The sequence below is a fragment of the Ceratotherium simum genome, chromosome 16 (genome assembly GCF_057802395.1).
Source record: "Ceratotherium simum simum isolate JZ-2026a chromosome 16, ASM5780239v1, whole genome shotgun sequence".
In the NCBI taxonomy this organism is placed as follows: domain Eukaryota; kingdom Metazoa; phylum Chordata; class Mammalia; order Perissodactyla; family Rhinocerotidae; genus Ceratotherium; species Ceratotherium simum.
Genome location: NC_141915.1, coordinates 31,124,035 through 31,138,323, shown reverse-complemented (window position 1 = coordinate 31,138,323; position 14,289 = coordinate 31,124,035). Strand labels below are relative to the sequence as shown.

At 38.4% G+C, this 14,289-nt stretch overlaps 1 protein-coding gene across 1 annotated transcript in view; it reads left to right on the top strand.

The window, feature by feature from the left end:
* Window positions 1-14,289, top strand: part of ANKFN1 (ankyrin repeat and fibronectin type III domain containing 1) — a 372,217-nt gene that overhangs the window by 208,423 nt on the left and 149,505 nt on the right. The gene's annotated exons all lie outside the window — the stretch shown is intronic.

The following is a 14,289-nucleotide window of genomic DNA, read 5'->3' as shown; positions in this document are numbered from 1 at the left end:
TCTGTTGCTCGTATATAGAAATACAATTGAGTTTTGTATGCTCATCTTGTATCCTGTGACCTAGTTGAATTCACGTATTAGTTCTAGAAGTCTTTTTTGTAGATTCCTTGGGATTTTCTGTGTAGACAATCATTTCATCTCTAATTAGGGACAGTTTTAGTTCTTCCCTTTTCATCTGTATTTCTTTTATTTTCTTTTCTTGCTTTACTACCCTGCCTAGAATGCTCAGCACTATGATGAATAAGAGTGGTGAGAGTTAACGATGAATAAGAGTGGGGAGAGTTAACATCCATGACTTATTCCTGATCTAAGGGGGAAAGTATTCAGTCTTTCAACATTTACTATAATGTTAGCCATAGGTTTTCTTGGTAGATGTTCTTTTATCGAGCTGAGAATGCTCCTTTTATTCCTATTTTTGAGAGTTATTGTCATAAAGTGTTGAACTTGTCAATGTTTTTTCTGCATCAGACGATAAGTTCATGTGAGTTTTCTTCTTTAGTCTGTTAAAATAGTGAACTACACTGATTGATTTTCAAATATTGAACCAGCCTTGGATGACTTGAATAAATGCTTCTTGTGATGTATAATTCTTTTTGCATATTATCGAATTCTATTTGCTAATACTTGGTTAATGATTTTTACATCAACATTTATAAGGAATATTGGTGTGTGCTCTTTTGTGGTAGTGTCTTTGACTGGTTTTATCAGAGTAATATTAGGTTCATAAAATGAATTGGGATGTGTTCCCTCCTCTTCTGTGCTCTGGAAGAGATTGTATAAAATTGGTGTTAATTCTTCTTTAAACGTTTGGTAGAATTCTCCAGTGAAACTATCTGGGCCTGGGAATTTCCTTTTTGGGTGTTTATAAATTATGAATTCAATTTCATTAATAGTTAAAGGATTATTCAAATGATCTATTTCATATTGGGTGGGTTGTGGTAGTCTATGTTTTTTGAGAAAGTGGCCTATTTCATCTAAGGTGTCAAAGTTATGTTTTTAGAATTATTCATTGTATTTCCTTATTATCCTTTTAATATCTGTAATGATATCCCCATTTAATTCCTGATATTGATAATTTGCATCTTCTCCTTTTTTTTTTTTTCAGTCTTAAGAGGTAACAATTTTATTTATCTTTTCAAAGAACCATCTCTTCATTTCATTGATTTTCTCTATTTTCTATTTTCATTTCATTTATTTCTCCTGTTATCTTTATTATCTCCTCACTTCTGCTTGGTTTAAATTTATTTTGTTCTTTTTCTAGAAATAAAAATTAAATTTAAAGATCATTGCATTCAACAGAAGAGAATATTATTTTCATATGAAACTTTGAGTGAACCAATTATTAATAAGGAAGACAAGTTTAAAATTATTTTTTCTCATAATTAATGATACAGTGGTATAATACATAAACAGGCATTTTTAATCACAGACAAATCATGAAGCCACTTTTAGTTTCTTATATGACCTCGACAAGTTACAGGAAATGTTAAAGGAAACATTAAAATGCCATTGTAAACATTTACATTTAAAATTAAATTCAGACTTACACAATGTGAATTTGTGTAGAATTAAACCTTTTTGGAAAAGTTGTTCTGCAAGAATCATCAGCTGTAGGTATACTAAAATGTATATTTCAAAATTATTTATCAAAAAGTCATCCAAATATTATTATAACTTGTGAAATATTCATAATAGATCCAATAATAATTGCATCCACAGAAAGATCCTTTCAAAATTAAAAATTATCAAAAAGTATTTGTGATCTAGAATTTGCCAGGAAAGACTGAACAACTGATGTTTCTTTCAATTATATCGATTGAAAATCAACAAAATTATAAGTTTTGAAGACTTCAAAAATGAATTTCTGAAAAGCAAGTCAAAAAAATTGTATAGCCAATCAAGATAGCATTAGTGGAATATTATTTATTGTATTATATAAAAATTTGACGCCAAAATATATTTTTTGCAAATTGACATTGTTACTCATTCTCAGGGTCTTGCTCCTAATCTCATCTGCCCTAACTGCCATAATTACAAATTATGGCTGGTGCTTTTGGGAAAACAACAGAGTGTTGAGATAGAGATTAATGCGGATTAAGGCAGAATATTTCCTCTCTGAGGAAATGTCACTTAAGCCAAGATCTGAAGGATAAAAGAGAGCCATTCCTGTAAAAACAGGGATAAATATTTCAGGCAGATGGAACAGTATGTACAAAGGCCTTGAGGAGGGCTCTCATATAGAGCTGTGCAGGTTGTTCCTGGCACAAACAGGCCTGGCCCAGGATGTAAGAGGGTGCTGAAATCCTGCCAGTCTCTGCTCCCTAAGCAGTATGCCACATTGAGGGGAAGGAAGAGGTTTGTTTTTCTGATTCTCACAAAGGCGCTACATGGGCTCACAGCAGCGTCAGCTTTGAGGTGGAAAGAGGATGGCTCTTAGTCCTTGGGCTGCAGCCTCAGTTCACATCCTGGGATCTTGCACTCGGCTTCCAGACACATGTCTCCATATGCCGCCCATAGCCTAGTCTATGTTTGGTTTTATCTATAAAATGGTAACAATTCAGATATTCATGGCATTTTACATTTGCTTTCCATCTCATTCAATCTTCCAATATCTCTGTAAGGTAGCTAGGGCAGGCATTTTCTTCTTTAAATTTACATACATAAAATGAATAGATTTTAAGTCTTTGGTCAGATACATTTCAATAATTGTATACACTCACCTAAATCAAGATATAGAACATTTCCAACATGCCTGAAAGTTTCCTCCTACACTGTCCAATTAAATATCTCAATACCCCAGTCCTAGGCAACCACTGTTTTGATTTTCATCACTATCGTGATCAGTTTTGCCAATTCTTGGTCTTCAAAGAAATGTAATCATGCAGTAAGTATTCTATTGTGTCTGGCTTCTTTTGCTTAATATAATGCTGTTGTTGTTACTATTGTTTTTGAGATTATCTCAGTCACATTGTTACATGTCTCCATAGTTCATTCCTTTTTATTATTGAGTGATATTCCATAGAATGAATATACCACAATTTGTTGATCTGTTATCCCATTAATGACACTTGGATTGTTTCCAGATTGGCTATTTTGACCAAAGTTGCTATAAATATTCCTGTACAATTCTTTTTTGGGGGTATTTGTTTTCCTCTCTTTTGGGTAAAATCCAAGGTAGAATTGCGGAGTCATAAAGTACGTTATATTTAACTTTATCAGAAATTGCCAAACATTTCTACTAAGTTATTATACCATTTTACACTCCCATCAGCAATCTACATGCCTTCCAGTTGTTTCACACCCTCGCCAATGTTTGATGTTAGTCATACGAGTGGGTTTGAACTGGTATCTCATTGTGGTTTTATTTTGCAATTCTCTCAGGACTAATCAAGCTGAGCACTTTTTCATGTGCATATTGGCCATTTGTATATCTTCTGTTGTGATGTGTCTATTCAAGCCTCTTTCTTTTTATAGATAAGAATTATCTACTATTAATTCTATTTTATAGATAAAATTGAGACTCAGAAGTCAAGTGACTTGCCAAAGATTCATAGCTAACAAGTAGCAAACCCAAGCCTTTTATTCATATCTCCTGACTCTAACTGGTATTTTATTTCCAATATATGGACTTTTTCCTACAATGGATCCTCGGCCTTGGCTTCCCCCTGCAATGTTCTACAGCACCCTGAACCTCAGAGCCTATTAGACAAAGGTACTATAGAAAAAGGAATAGACGTGGTGGAAAGAAGAGGAGAATGATTTTAGGTTAACTGAAAGCAACAGTATTCTTTTTCAAACAGAACTCAAAACCAATTCACTCCAATTCTGGAGTCCTTGTGTGATGCTTGATGCTGTCTCAGGCCAGAATCCACTCTCAGTCTCAACTACTCAGTGCTGCCAAGCTCAAAATAAACTATTCTTGTTCAAGGGCAAATGTGTTTCACTGAGCTACAAGGAACTCTCTTCAGCTTATTTGGTTTTAATTCAATCAGTTAAAATAGCCACAGTTTCTCCTATCCATATGTCACATTGCACTAAATTAATGTTCGGTTGATGAAGTGTAAATGCTCCTACACACTTGATTTTCTCACATTATATCTGGAGGAGATGGTGAATATGTAGTGTGTGTGTGTGTGCGTGTGTGTGTGTGTGTGTGCGTGTGTGTTTTCTTTGAGAAGTAAATGCATTTTGGAGGTAGACTCCATTATGGAAAATCCCTCCCTTTTCTTGATGCTGAAGGTAAATCACTGAAGGAGCAGTGAGAAAGAATTAACCAGCTCTGGTTGTATTTGATACAGTGAGTTTGAGTGTTGAGAATCTGAGAACTAAGTGAAACTTTCTGAACACTCTTTCAAACCAAGAGGAGACTATCCTAGCTAGATTGGCAGCACAGACGGAAGGCGCCTGTTACAGTCCTTTTAATCCTCTCTGAGCAAAGTCTTGGATTTTTCCCCCAAATAATGAATGAAGTGAATAAGCCATTGAGCCTCTAATTCCATTCAATGCCTTTGCTCTCCTGCGAGGTGCATCCGGGGTCTGACAATGCCCTAGAAGAATTACATTGAGTACTTGGCATATGCAGTCCTTGAAAAAGCTCTTCTGAGCAATCTTACAAAGTGGCTGGAGCGCCCCATTCAGCCTCTCCCATGTCTGCTCTCATGAGAGTTCAGAGTCTGGGACAGAGTGAAGAAAGGGAAGTGGAACAGAAGTCTAAAGACAGAACTAGGCCAGGAATAAAAGGGCTATGCCAACGTCTGCAAGGGGAAGACTGCAATAATAGAGATGAGGCTCACATTTAACGAGATGAATCTTTAAAGCCTTCTTAAAAAGTATTATTACAACTTCTTTAACTTTCTTTTTATTTCTTCCTCTGTTTTTCTTTCTTCTCTAATTCATTAAATGCCTTTTTGCTGCTGTGTGCTTTAGGTCAGATGCTTCTGACATTTGTACAGCAAAGTGGATCTGGCATTTTTAGGAGAAAAGAGGAAGAAGTTTTTTCTTTCAGCTGAGAGTAATTTTAATGGATCAAGTGGCATTTACAGTCCAGTGTTTAAGTGACCGTATAGACTGCCTTTGTAATTGCTGGGTCCTATCACACAGCTATAGGTCTTCATTATTACGTTTGAATGTCCAAATACAATTAACTTCCTCACTTCTCCTTTACCTTAGCATTTTGAATTCTAACTACAATTAATTACAAAGAATTCTCTCTTCTATACTAAAGTTTGATGTCATGAAGTTATGGAGATAAACCATTTGTCAAATTGGGGGGGTAGGCAGGTAAACAAGGCAGGATACTGGATCCCAAGCCAGCCACACAAATATCATCTAAGAAACTCTCAGGCTGCACCGTAAATGGAGAAAGAAAACCTGGAAAAGAGGGAAGGCCTCTTTATAGATTTATTTATTTATCAGTTAACTGAGGGTAAGAGAACCCTTTCTGAAATTTGGTCTTATAGTCCTAGTATTCAACTTAAACCTGGACTCAAACTCCAAACAGAAACATTCCTGCAAGAGTTTATGAAAACCCATTTTGGTTGGCACTCCAGAGAAAAAAAAATAAATGAGGAGGGGAGGGAGGAGAATATTCTCCATGACTTGACTGACCACCAAAACTACCCAGATTACTCATGCAAATCACTATCCACTGAGTGGGGTACCTAGGGTACTCAAAAGATCAAATGCTCTTGTGTAATATGGTAAGCACATAAAAAACACCAGTCCCGCCAACAGAAACGTCTTATTGGCTTTATCCAAAGAAAACACGAATAGATATAGTTCTATGAATGAGTGATGCACATCTACATTAGTTTTTTTTAAAGGAATATTCCAGATAAATAACACATGTTTAAAGCAGATTTCATTGCACTCTAGGGAAACAGAGGTCACATACATTGGTTCTGATGTATCAGAACATATTTCCAAGACAAACCAAGAGTAGCTGGGTAGAAATAAAGCGTTTTGTCTTTGTGGCAGAGATACTCTTATGTGCTAAGTGCTCTGCTAGCCTTTTGTTATCATAGCATGTTAGAGCTGGAAGTGGCCTTTGAGATCATCTAGTTTGACCCCTTCAATTAATAGAGGAGAAAGCTAAAAGTGTTAAAAAAAAAAAAAAAAAAAAAAAACCCACAGGGGAATCTTGAGAAGATTCCAGTTGACATCAAGAAACACTACATATCAACCTCCTCAGACCCGTCTGCAAAAAGGGACAGCTCAGCCTGCCTTCATCTTTGACATAAAGGAAAGGTGTAAATCCCACCCACGTAGTTAAAACTTTCTTGCTAAACTGCTGCTTATTTTGAAGTTAACAAAGGCTAAGGAAGCCTATTGTGAAATGTTTGCTTGGAGGACCAGAATCTAAACTTACACTCCTTGTCATGGTCATTGTTTTTAGAAGAAGATGACAGATTGGAGCCGCAGGAGGGGAGAGACTCCAGCCATGCTACGAATAAGACGATGCTTTTTCTGGTTTGTTGTTGTCATTGTTCTTTTCCACGTGCTTCTAGGGATATCAGATTTATCACCATGGCTGGGGAGGGGGCTGAGAATGTGGTGGACAATATGACAATAATTTCCTTCCTGGTGTGTCTCTGAATGGCCAACACAGTCAATACATAATCAGACAATCTACAGCTGCACTGTTGCTGCCGACAACTTCATTATGCCTGTGATATTCAGCTGGGTAATTCATTTCCCGAGCATGGCAATATCTCCTGATATGCCTAATGGGTTGAATGTAATTTTGTAAGCTTTTGAAGATGAATGTCTCTCCTTGTGCTTAGCTTTGCCCTAATATGGGAAACAATGATAGCTACCATTAGGAAACAGCATTGTAGTGTTCAGCTTTTTAGTGCAGGTTGGGTCTCCAAACCACAAAGGCAGGAAGCATTAGTGATTGGAATGATACACTAGATGTAGGTCACTTAATGTCCTTTGTAATGGGTCTTTTGCCTGCCTCTGCATTTAACCTTCATATAGCCAGGGCATTCTACAAAATAAGGTGGCCTTGCCAAGGATATAAAATTAGTTAATCAATGGTTCTGGGATGGGGTGGGCTTTGGCATGATATGCCTACAGTCACTTACCAGTGCTGTCCTGAAATGGAAGAACTAGATGAGAAACAAGAAATGTGACCCATGTGTGGTATCTAACACCCAAGCTGTACTTTTTTTAAACCTAGGGACAAAATTATAAAATGTATTCCTCTGAGTTCTCTTTAATTCAGTTCAATTAAACAGACATGTATTGAACATCATCTACCATGCACAGGGCTCCAATCCTTGAGCTGAGAGGCAAATTCAAAGGTTAGTGAGACCTGAATCCTGCCCTCATGGACATCTCAATCCAGTAAGGAAAGGAGAGCCCCAAGTAACTCTAACGAAGTTAGACTTTGCTGAGAACACTAACATAGTTACAAACACTACAGTGAGAGAAGAGAAAGACGCTCATTCCATTTGGGAACATAAAAGAGAGTTAATATGCAGTCTCTGCAGCCTTCTACCTTCATCCACCAGCCAATCTGAATTCTTTTGAGAGAATCTGGTCTCCTAAGAATCTTACTTGAGTCAACTTCTTAGTTCTGAGAGTTAGGACTCCCCATCTTGTCTGATTTCTAAGTGCTTCTTGGTCACCAATGATAACGATCAGTTCCAAGTATCCCAAATGAAAATGGAGAAGTCAACATAAAGATAGGTCTAAGAATCCTTCAGCTTATCCTTCTATCTGCCACCACACTTGTTTTCTTGACTTTATAAAAGTAAATCCTACTAGGCAGACTCTTATTGGAAGCTAGAAAATAGGGATGGATTTTGTGCTAATACTTTTAACTACAGATAATTTTGATGTTAAGATTTTCTTTACAAAAAAAGGAAGAAGAGAATACATAGGAAGAGGAGGAAGAGTCTTCCTAAAATTTAGCATTTATTCTTCAGTACTTTGACTCATCAGCTTGACCACTTTGACTTGTATATTGAACTCTTTCTTACCTTATGGACTCCAGTTTTCATGCATCGTGCTGAAGAGTCATATGGTTTGATGGGTAGGTGTACATGCACATAGGGTTTTAAAACCACATTGAAACCATGCAGTCTGCCAGTTGCTTTATTGTCCTGATCTGAGCAAACTCTTTCTCTGAATTATGATTGTATGAGTTATCAAATCCTAGAGCATTGACAATTTCATTTTTAAGTTACTTGAGCATTCTGCACAACATTCTTAAAGTAAGTGAAGACACAAAAATCATCTTTGGCTTCGAGTTGCAAACAAAAGACCTCCCCAAAGAAATGGCCAAAATGAATGTTGTGAAGGAAGAGGGGTCCCAATATCTCTGTGGTGGCTCATCATCCTCCCCTACAACTCCACTTTAGTCCAAATCTCACTATACAGAGGCATGATCAAGATCCAGTTAGCAACCCATTTACTGTAAATGCTATTCTTTGTGATAAAATCTAGTGCATCAAAGAATATAGATGGCCTTGGGGATGGTTGTAAGGAGAAATGACCTGTACTAATTCCTCTTGGAGAGATTTAGGTGAATACTGCCACCTATTGATAGGTGAAACATATGCCACAAATTCCTACTCTGACCTGACATTGTGCTAATGCTTAACAGAACGGCTCTCATTACTCAGTTGGCTAAAACGTTTTAACTGCCCTAAGTTCATAATTCTTCACATATTTGTGATGAAAAATAAGTATGTTATACCAATTTAAGACAACTCACAAACTGTATTTCTGGTAAGAGGCAAAGGAGTAAAGTACAAATGCCATGAGCTCTGCAGTCAGAGATCTGGGTTTGAGTCTCAGCTCAGCTCCTTAGTGCACATAAACAACTTAATTAATCTTTCTGAACCTTAGTTTCCTCATTAACAAAAAGTGGATACTCCTCTTTGTAGGGCGTGAGAATTCAGTGATATTGCTGCACGACATACAAGAGGTGTTTGATAAATGGAAGCATTTATTATTATTTTTCAACCAAGCTACTAAAAGTAACTATTTGTGATGCAGTGATTGCTAATATGACAAACCACATCATGTATCAGACTCTGGTGAACTCTCCTGTGCAGTTCAATTATCCTTTGGCAATGCTACTTGTCTAGTATAGTATCTTTGACATCCAGAATTAGGACAGTGTGAACATAAATATTAGAACTTTAAGTGTACCAATTGAGAAAATGAGGATAAATGGGCTTCATTACCAAATGTCTCCTGACTGCCCTAGAGGATATATGGGGCTGAGCAGATAAAGAATTATGATAAAACTTTGGAGCTGTGTATAAATGGGGCTTTGTGACCTGCTGGATAAGGTTGAGACTTAAAGCCAGACCTAGGAGGTTCACATTCCTTCCCCGGCATGGTGTGGGGGATCCCGGGCTCACACAGACAATAGGGGATTCATAGCTCGAGAATTCTAATGATGACTGAAAGGAGGGTGGCAGCCAGAACAAGAAGACTTTTCAGAAGCACGGACCCTGATTATCACATCGGTGCTACAGCCTGGCGAGAGGCTGCTGAGAGGCGGGTGGTATGAAGCCGTTCTTGGAAAGCTTTCAGTGAAGTGCTTGTAACCTCCTTAAGAGAATCCCATTTCTCAAAAATGCAACACTGGAAAATCTCACATGATTAGTTCAGATAAACACTCTGTCATCAAATCACACTAGAAGTCACATGGACCATCTCTTTTTGAAGAGTCTTTTTGAATGTCATGAATCTAGTCTCCAAGACTTAGAGAAAAAAATCCAAAAAAGGGTTTCTCAGGATATTTTGGGACCTTTACTTTTAGTCTGAAAGGTCAACTGGTGCTTAAAACAAAATAATCAAGAAATACCATGCCTATGAACAGTCTGCCCCTTTTGAAAAGGTCTGCTTTGGACTGAATAGTCAAGGCCCTCCCCCACCACTTTTTCTTTTTCTTTGGGGCTTAGAAATTGAGAGGGAGGAGGAGGAAGAGTTTCACATTCATTACTAACAACTTCGCACATAATAAGCATGTTCAGATACACCCTAGGGTGTTAGTTTTCTTTTCTTACTTTTTGTCTTTTTTTTAGCAGCTTTTGATAAGTAGCACATTTTATTTTTGAAAAAAGAATCAGAGCCGTTATTGAGCAGCCGCGCCCTAAGGAAGGTCAGGAGATTAGGGAGCGGAAGTATGCTGGCCAGACTCTTTGCTGACCACAGTAAGGGACTGCCGCTTTCTTCCCATAATTTAATTTTGAGACTCCGATGAAAAGGCACCCCCTAAAAAAAATTTTGCTGAAAAATTGTTAGAAAATGGTCATCAAAAAGTGATCAATTTAAATTTATGTCTTACAAACAAACGACATGGAACTAACCGCAGGGCAGACATGCATTTGCAATGATATATGGACATTCTCAAAATATGGGCATGATTTTGCAGGAGAGAGTGGACATTAGTACCTTCTGATGTTGGTGGGCTTTGGCCTAATTTCACAAGTATTCTGAAATTCTGAATGTTGCACTTCAAAAATCAGAGAACATTATACTAAAAGGAACCTTTGAATTTAACTGGCCCAACTCTCTCATTTTATAAGTGGGAAAACTGGGACCTAGTGATAGAAAATAACTTGCCCAAGGTCACACAGCTGGTGAGGAGTAGCTTGAGGACTCAAGCTCGAACTCCTCATCCCAAACCAGCGTTCTTTCCACCTAGCTAAACAACTCCAAGATGGGAAACTGCAAACCCTCACATTTAATCAAGAAGTCCTCTTTCTAGGGAAACTCTACACCTACTCCCCTGTAAATGGCCCTGTGTGTTGTCAGAGGTAGTTCATCTGTCACAGCCTGAACTGACTTCTTTAGCTACTACTGACTGAATGGCTTCTTCAAAGCAGTGTAGGCACATTCACGTGGCTCCAAGGACTCAGTCTCCTGCTCTTTTCTCTGTCTTCAAAAGGTGTACAGTCCATGACATGAATGCCTAAATTATCTCTATGTTTGTGTAACGGTATCTACTGATGTCACCATCATCTGCCATCATGCAAGCTAAAACTTTAAAAGTCATCTTCAGCTTCTTTCTCACTCTTGCTCACTTCCTCGCCTACTCTCACCTGTACCGTTGACAAGTCCTGTAAGTTCTACCTCCAAAGTACGTCCCACATTCATCTCCTAATTTATAGTTTTGCAGGCCCTCACTATCAATGTCTTCTTGTTTCCAGATTCTTGCCACTTCAGTTCATGGTCCACAATGGCTAGACCAGAGAAATCTTAATCAGCTGCGCTGACATTCTCCTGCTTAGATCCCTGTCACCTACAGGATAAAGTCCCAACTCTTTAACATAGCATTTGAGTGTTCCCCAATCTAGCCCCTGCCTACTTTTGGAGGCTAAATTCCATTAGCTCCTCCCATCACCATTTACTTCAGCCCAACTGGACTACCTGTCATTCCCCAAATATTCCAGGAACTCTGTGCATTGACTCCATTCCCTTCTCTTTTTTTCAACTTCTAGAGGTCTTCATTCCTCCAGATCCAGTTCAAATGCAACCTTTTCTATGAATCTTCCCTAAGCATCCCAGAAGGAAGTAACAGTTCTTTTGTGCTCTCTTAGCACATTGCTCATACTTTTTTATGGCACTTATTTAATTCTTCCCTGTATTATAATAAGTTGCATCTCTCCCACTAAATCTTTTATCTTTGAAAAGATGCCTCATTCATCTTTGCACCCCTCCTCACCATAGTGCTTCAACCAATGCTTTACATAAAATATGTACTTTTCTTCCTTATTTGTTGAGCACTTACTATCTACAAGATACTATGCCAGGCAGTGTAAGGGCTAAAGGGGGAAGATATGAAATAACTAAAATGCAATCCCTGTCTTCAAAGGAGCTTTAATCAGTGAGACATGTTCAGGAATAATCTAAGCCAGTGAACTAACTGTGGGGGTGGAACTGGGTGGAGGGGAAGTGCTGAGTATGGAACAAACATTCTCAGTGTTCCAAATGAGAACACTGGTATTATGATATGGAGGGTGGGGTGATGGGGGAGGAGTGGAGGGAAAGAAAGGGCAAAGCTGCTTTTAAATCGTATCTCTGTGCTGTAGTCATTATTAGAGTCCTGTCTAGGTCTGGCCAATCCAACCCATCCTTCTCCTAATACAAGAGTAATCTTCCTAAAGCAAAACTCTGATCATTTAACTCCCTGTTCAAATGTTTGCTGTTGAATGAATCAAGCATCAGATAATTGCAGGCTTATGCTAGGAGTTTTGGAGAACACCAGTTTGTAGAGATGAGACAGACTCCAGGAAATAGCTGTAGAACAAAAAGGAAGAACACGCTGTGAAAGTGCTGGGGGTGGGGGACAAAATAAGTGTGTGATCAGTATAGGTTGAGATTAATTGAGAAAGAATAATGGGAGGAGGCAAGCCTTCAATGGATGGTTACTTAGCAAGAAAAATTAATATACTAAGTGAACTTTAGGGTTTCTTTCAATTCTTAGATCCTAGTTATTCTTTGAGATGGTTTATTCATTCATTCAACAAATACATGCTAAGCACTTCAACAAACATTCACTAAATATCAATTGAATGCCTTCTATGTGCTAGGAACTCTGCCAGACACTAGAAATAGACCAGCGAATAAGAGACTTGGCACTTAAACTCTTACAGTGTAATGGGGATGACTGATGTTAAATGAGTAACTGCAACAAAAAGTGATGGGTATAATGATGGGAGGGTATAAGGACCCAAAGCAGGGACCCTAACAGCCCAGGGGCTAGAAAAATATCCCTGAGTGATGATGTTTAAGCCAAGACTCTAAGCTTGTTAGCCAGACCAAAGGGACTGAGCATTCAGGCAGAAGAACATCGTATGCAAAATTCTGGAGTTAAAATTCTGGAGTTAAGTGAAAGTATGGCATGTCCAAAGAACTGAAAGACATTCGAAAAGGCTATGGCATGGAGGGCAAGAAAGAAGATGGCAAGAAATTAGGCTAGAGAGGTGGGCAGAGCCAGATTATGGAGAGTTTTGCTAAATTATCTCAAGGAATTTATACTTCATAGATAGGCTTTTGGTAACATTAAAGTATTTGGCACAATGTATCTAACCTACTAGGTATTTCATAAATATCTGTTGAAGAGTGGATTAACGAAAGAATGGATGGATGAGTGGATATCCTTTGCAATGGATATGGGTTGATGAAATGACTCAGACTTGAGCATTTGCTCCAGAAAACAATGCCACTATCACAGGAGACATCGTCCCCTTAGGTTTACATAGCAGATTGAACTCATGACCCCTGTGAGGCAGCCCCTAACCTTGGTAAAATTACTCAGAGTCACCTGACTTACCCCAGGAGATGGAATTTAAGTAAATCTGCATTAAAGTCAAAGTTTTTCTAGAGATAAGGGTAAAGTTTTATCTGCCAATCATTTAGGCTTAAGCTGCGAAAAGGTAGCCTGATTCCTAATCTTGATGAAAAAATAGCCTTCTGAACCTCAAGGGCATGAATATTCCCAAATTAGATTATTTGTACTGAAGTTTCCATGGACAAATAAATCCAAGGAGAGAAAGAGAGAAAAATGTTCCAAAGAATGATTTTGCCTTTCTAAGGTGAAGAGAAGAAGTAAGACAATTGTGAAAAGCTAAACTGAGCTCTTCCTTTGGAAACCCAGGTTTTATGAGTCACTGAGCCATGCCTGAAATCCCAGCTCCAGAACAGCCACCTGTCGGGACGAGTGAGCTGCCAGGGTGAGATGCTGTCTCTAGAAAGGGGGAGATTTTCAGGAATACAAGATGCCATTCCCAGGATTATAATTAATTATCAGGCCAAAGATGAACAGTCTACCCTCTTGTTTATAACCAAGAGACTTTCTCCTGATGTGCTACGGAGTCACATTCAAAATGTGGGAGTTGATTCGGCTCCAGGTATAAATAACAGACGAGAGTCAGTGCCTAGAAGAAGGGTCCAAAATTATTTCTGAAGTCATCACAGCAGCTAAGCTTTCATTTGGCAGGGACAGAATCTGAATAGAGCTTTAGAAAGATTCTTAATGCTGTTGCTAGGGACGTGTGTGTGTGTGTGTGTGTGTGTGTGTGTGTGTGTCTGTGTGTGTGTTATTCGCATGTGCTCTCAATCAGCAGTATCTCCCTAGCATAATAAGCAGCTGTGACGGTCATTTGCCATTTTATTTCAGAGAGAAACATGAAAAATGCCTACATAAGCAGCTTTCTAGGAAATCCATTCTGTGTGTCTTATTAGTCATGTAAAGCGTAACGACGTGAAAGGAGCCAGGTGCACCCATACGTGGCTGGCACGGAGGAAGCACTGGAATCTTCC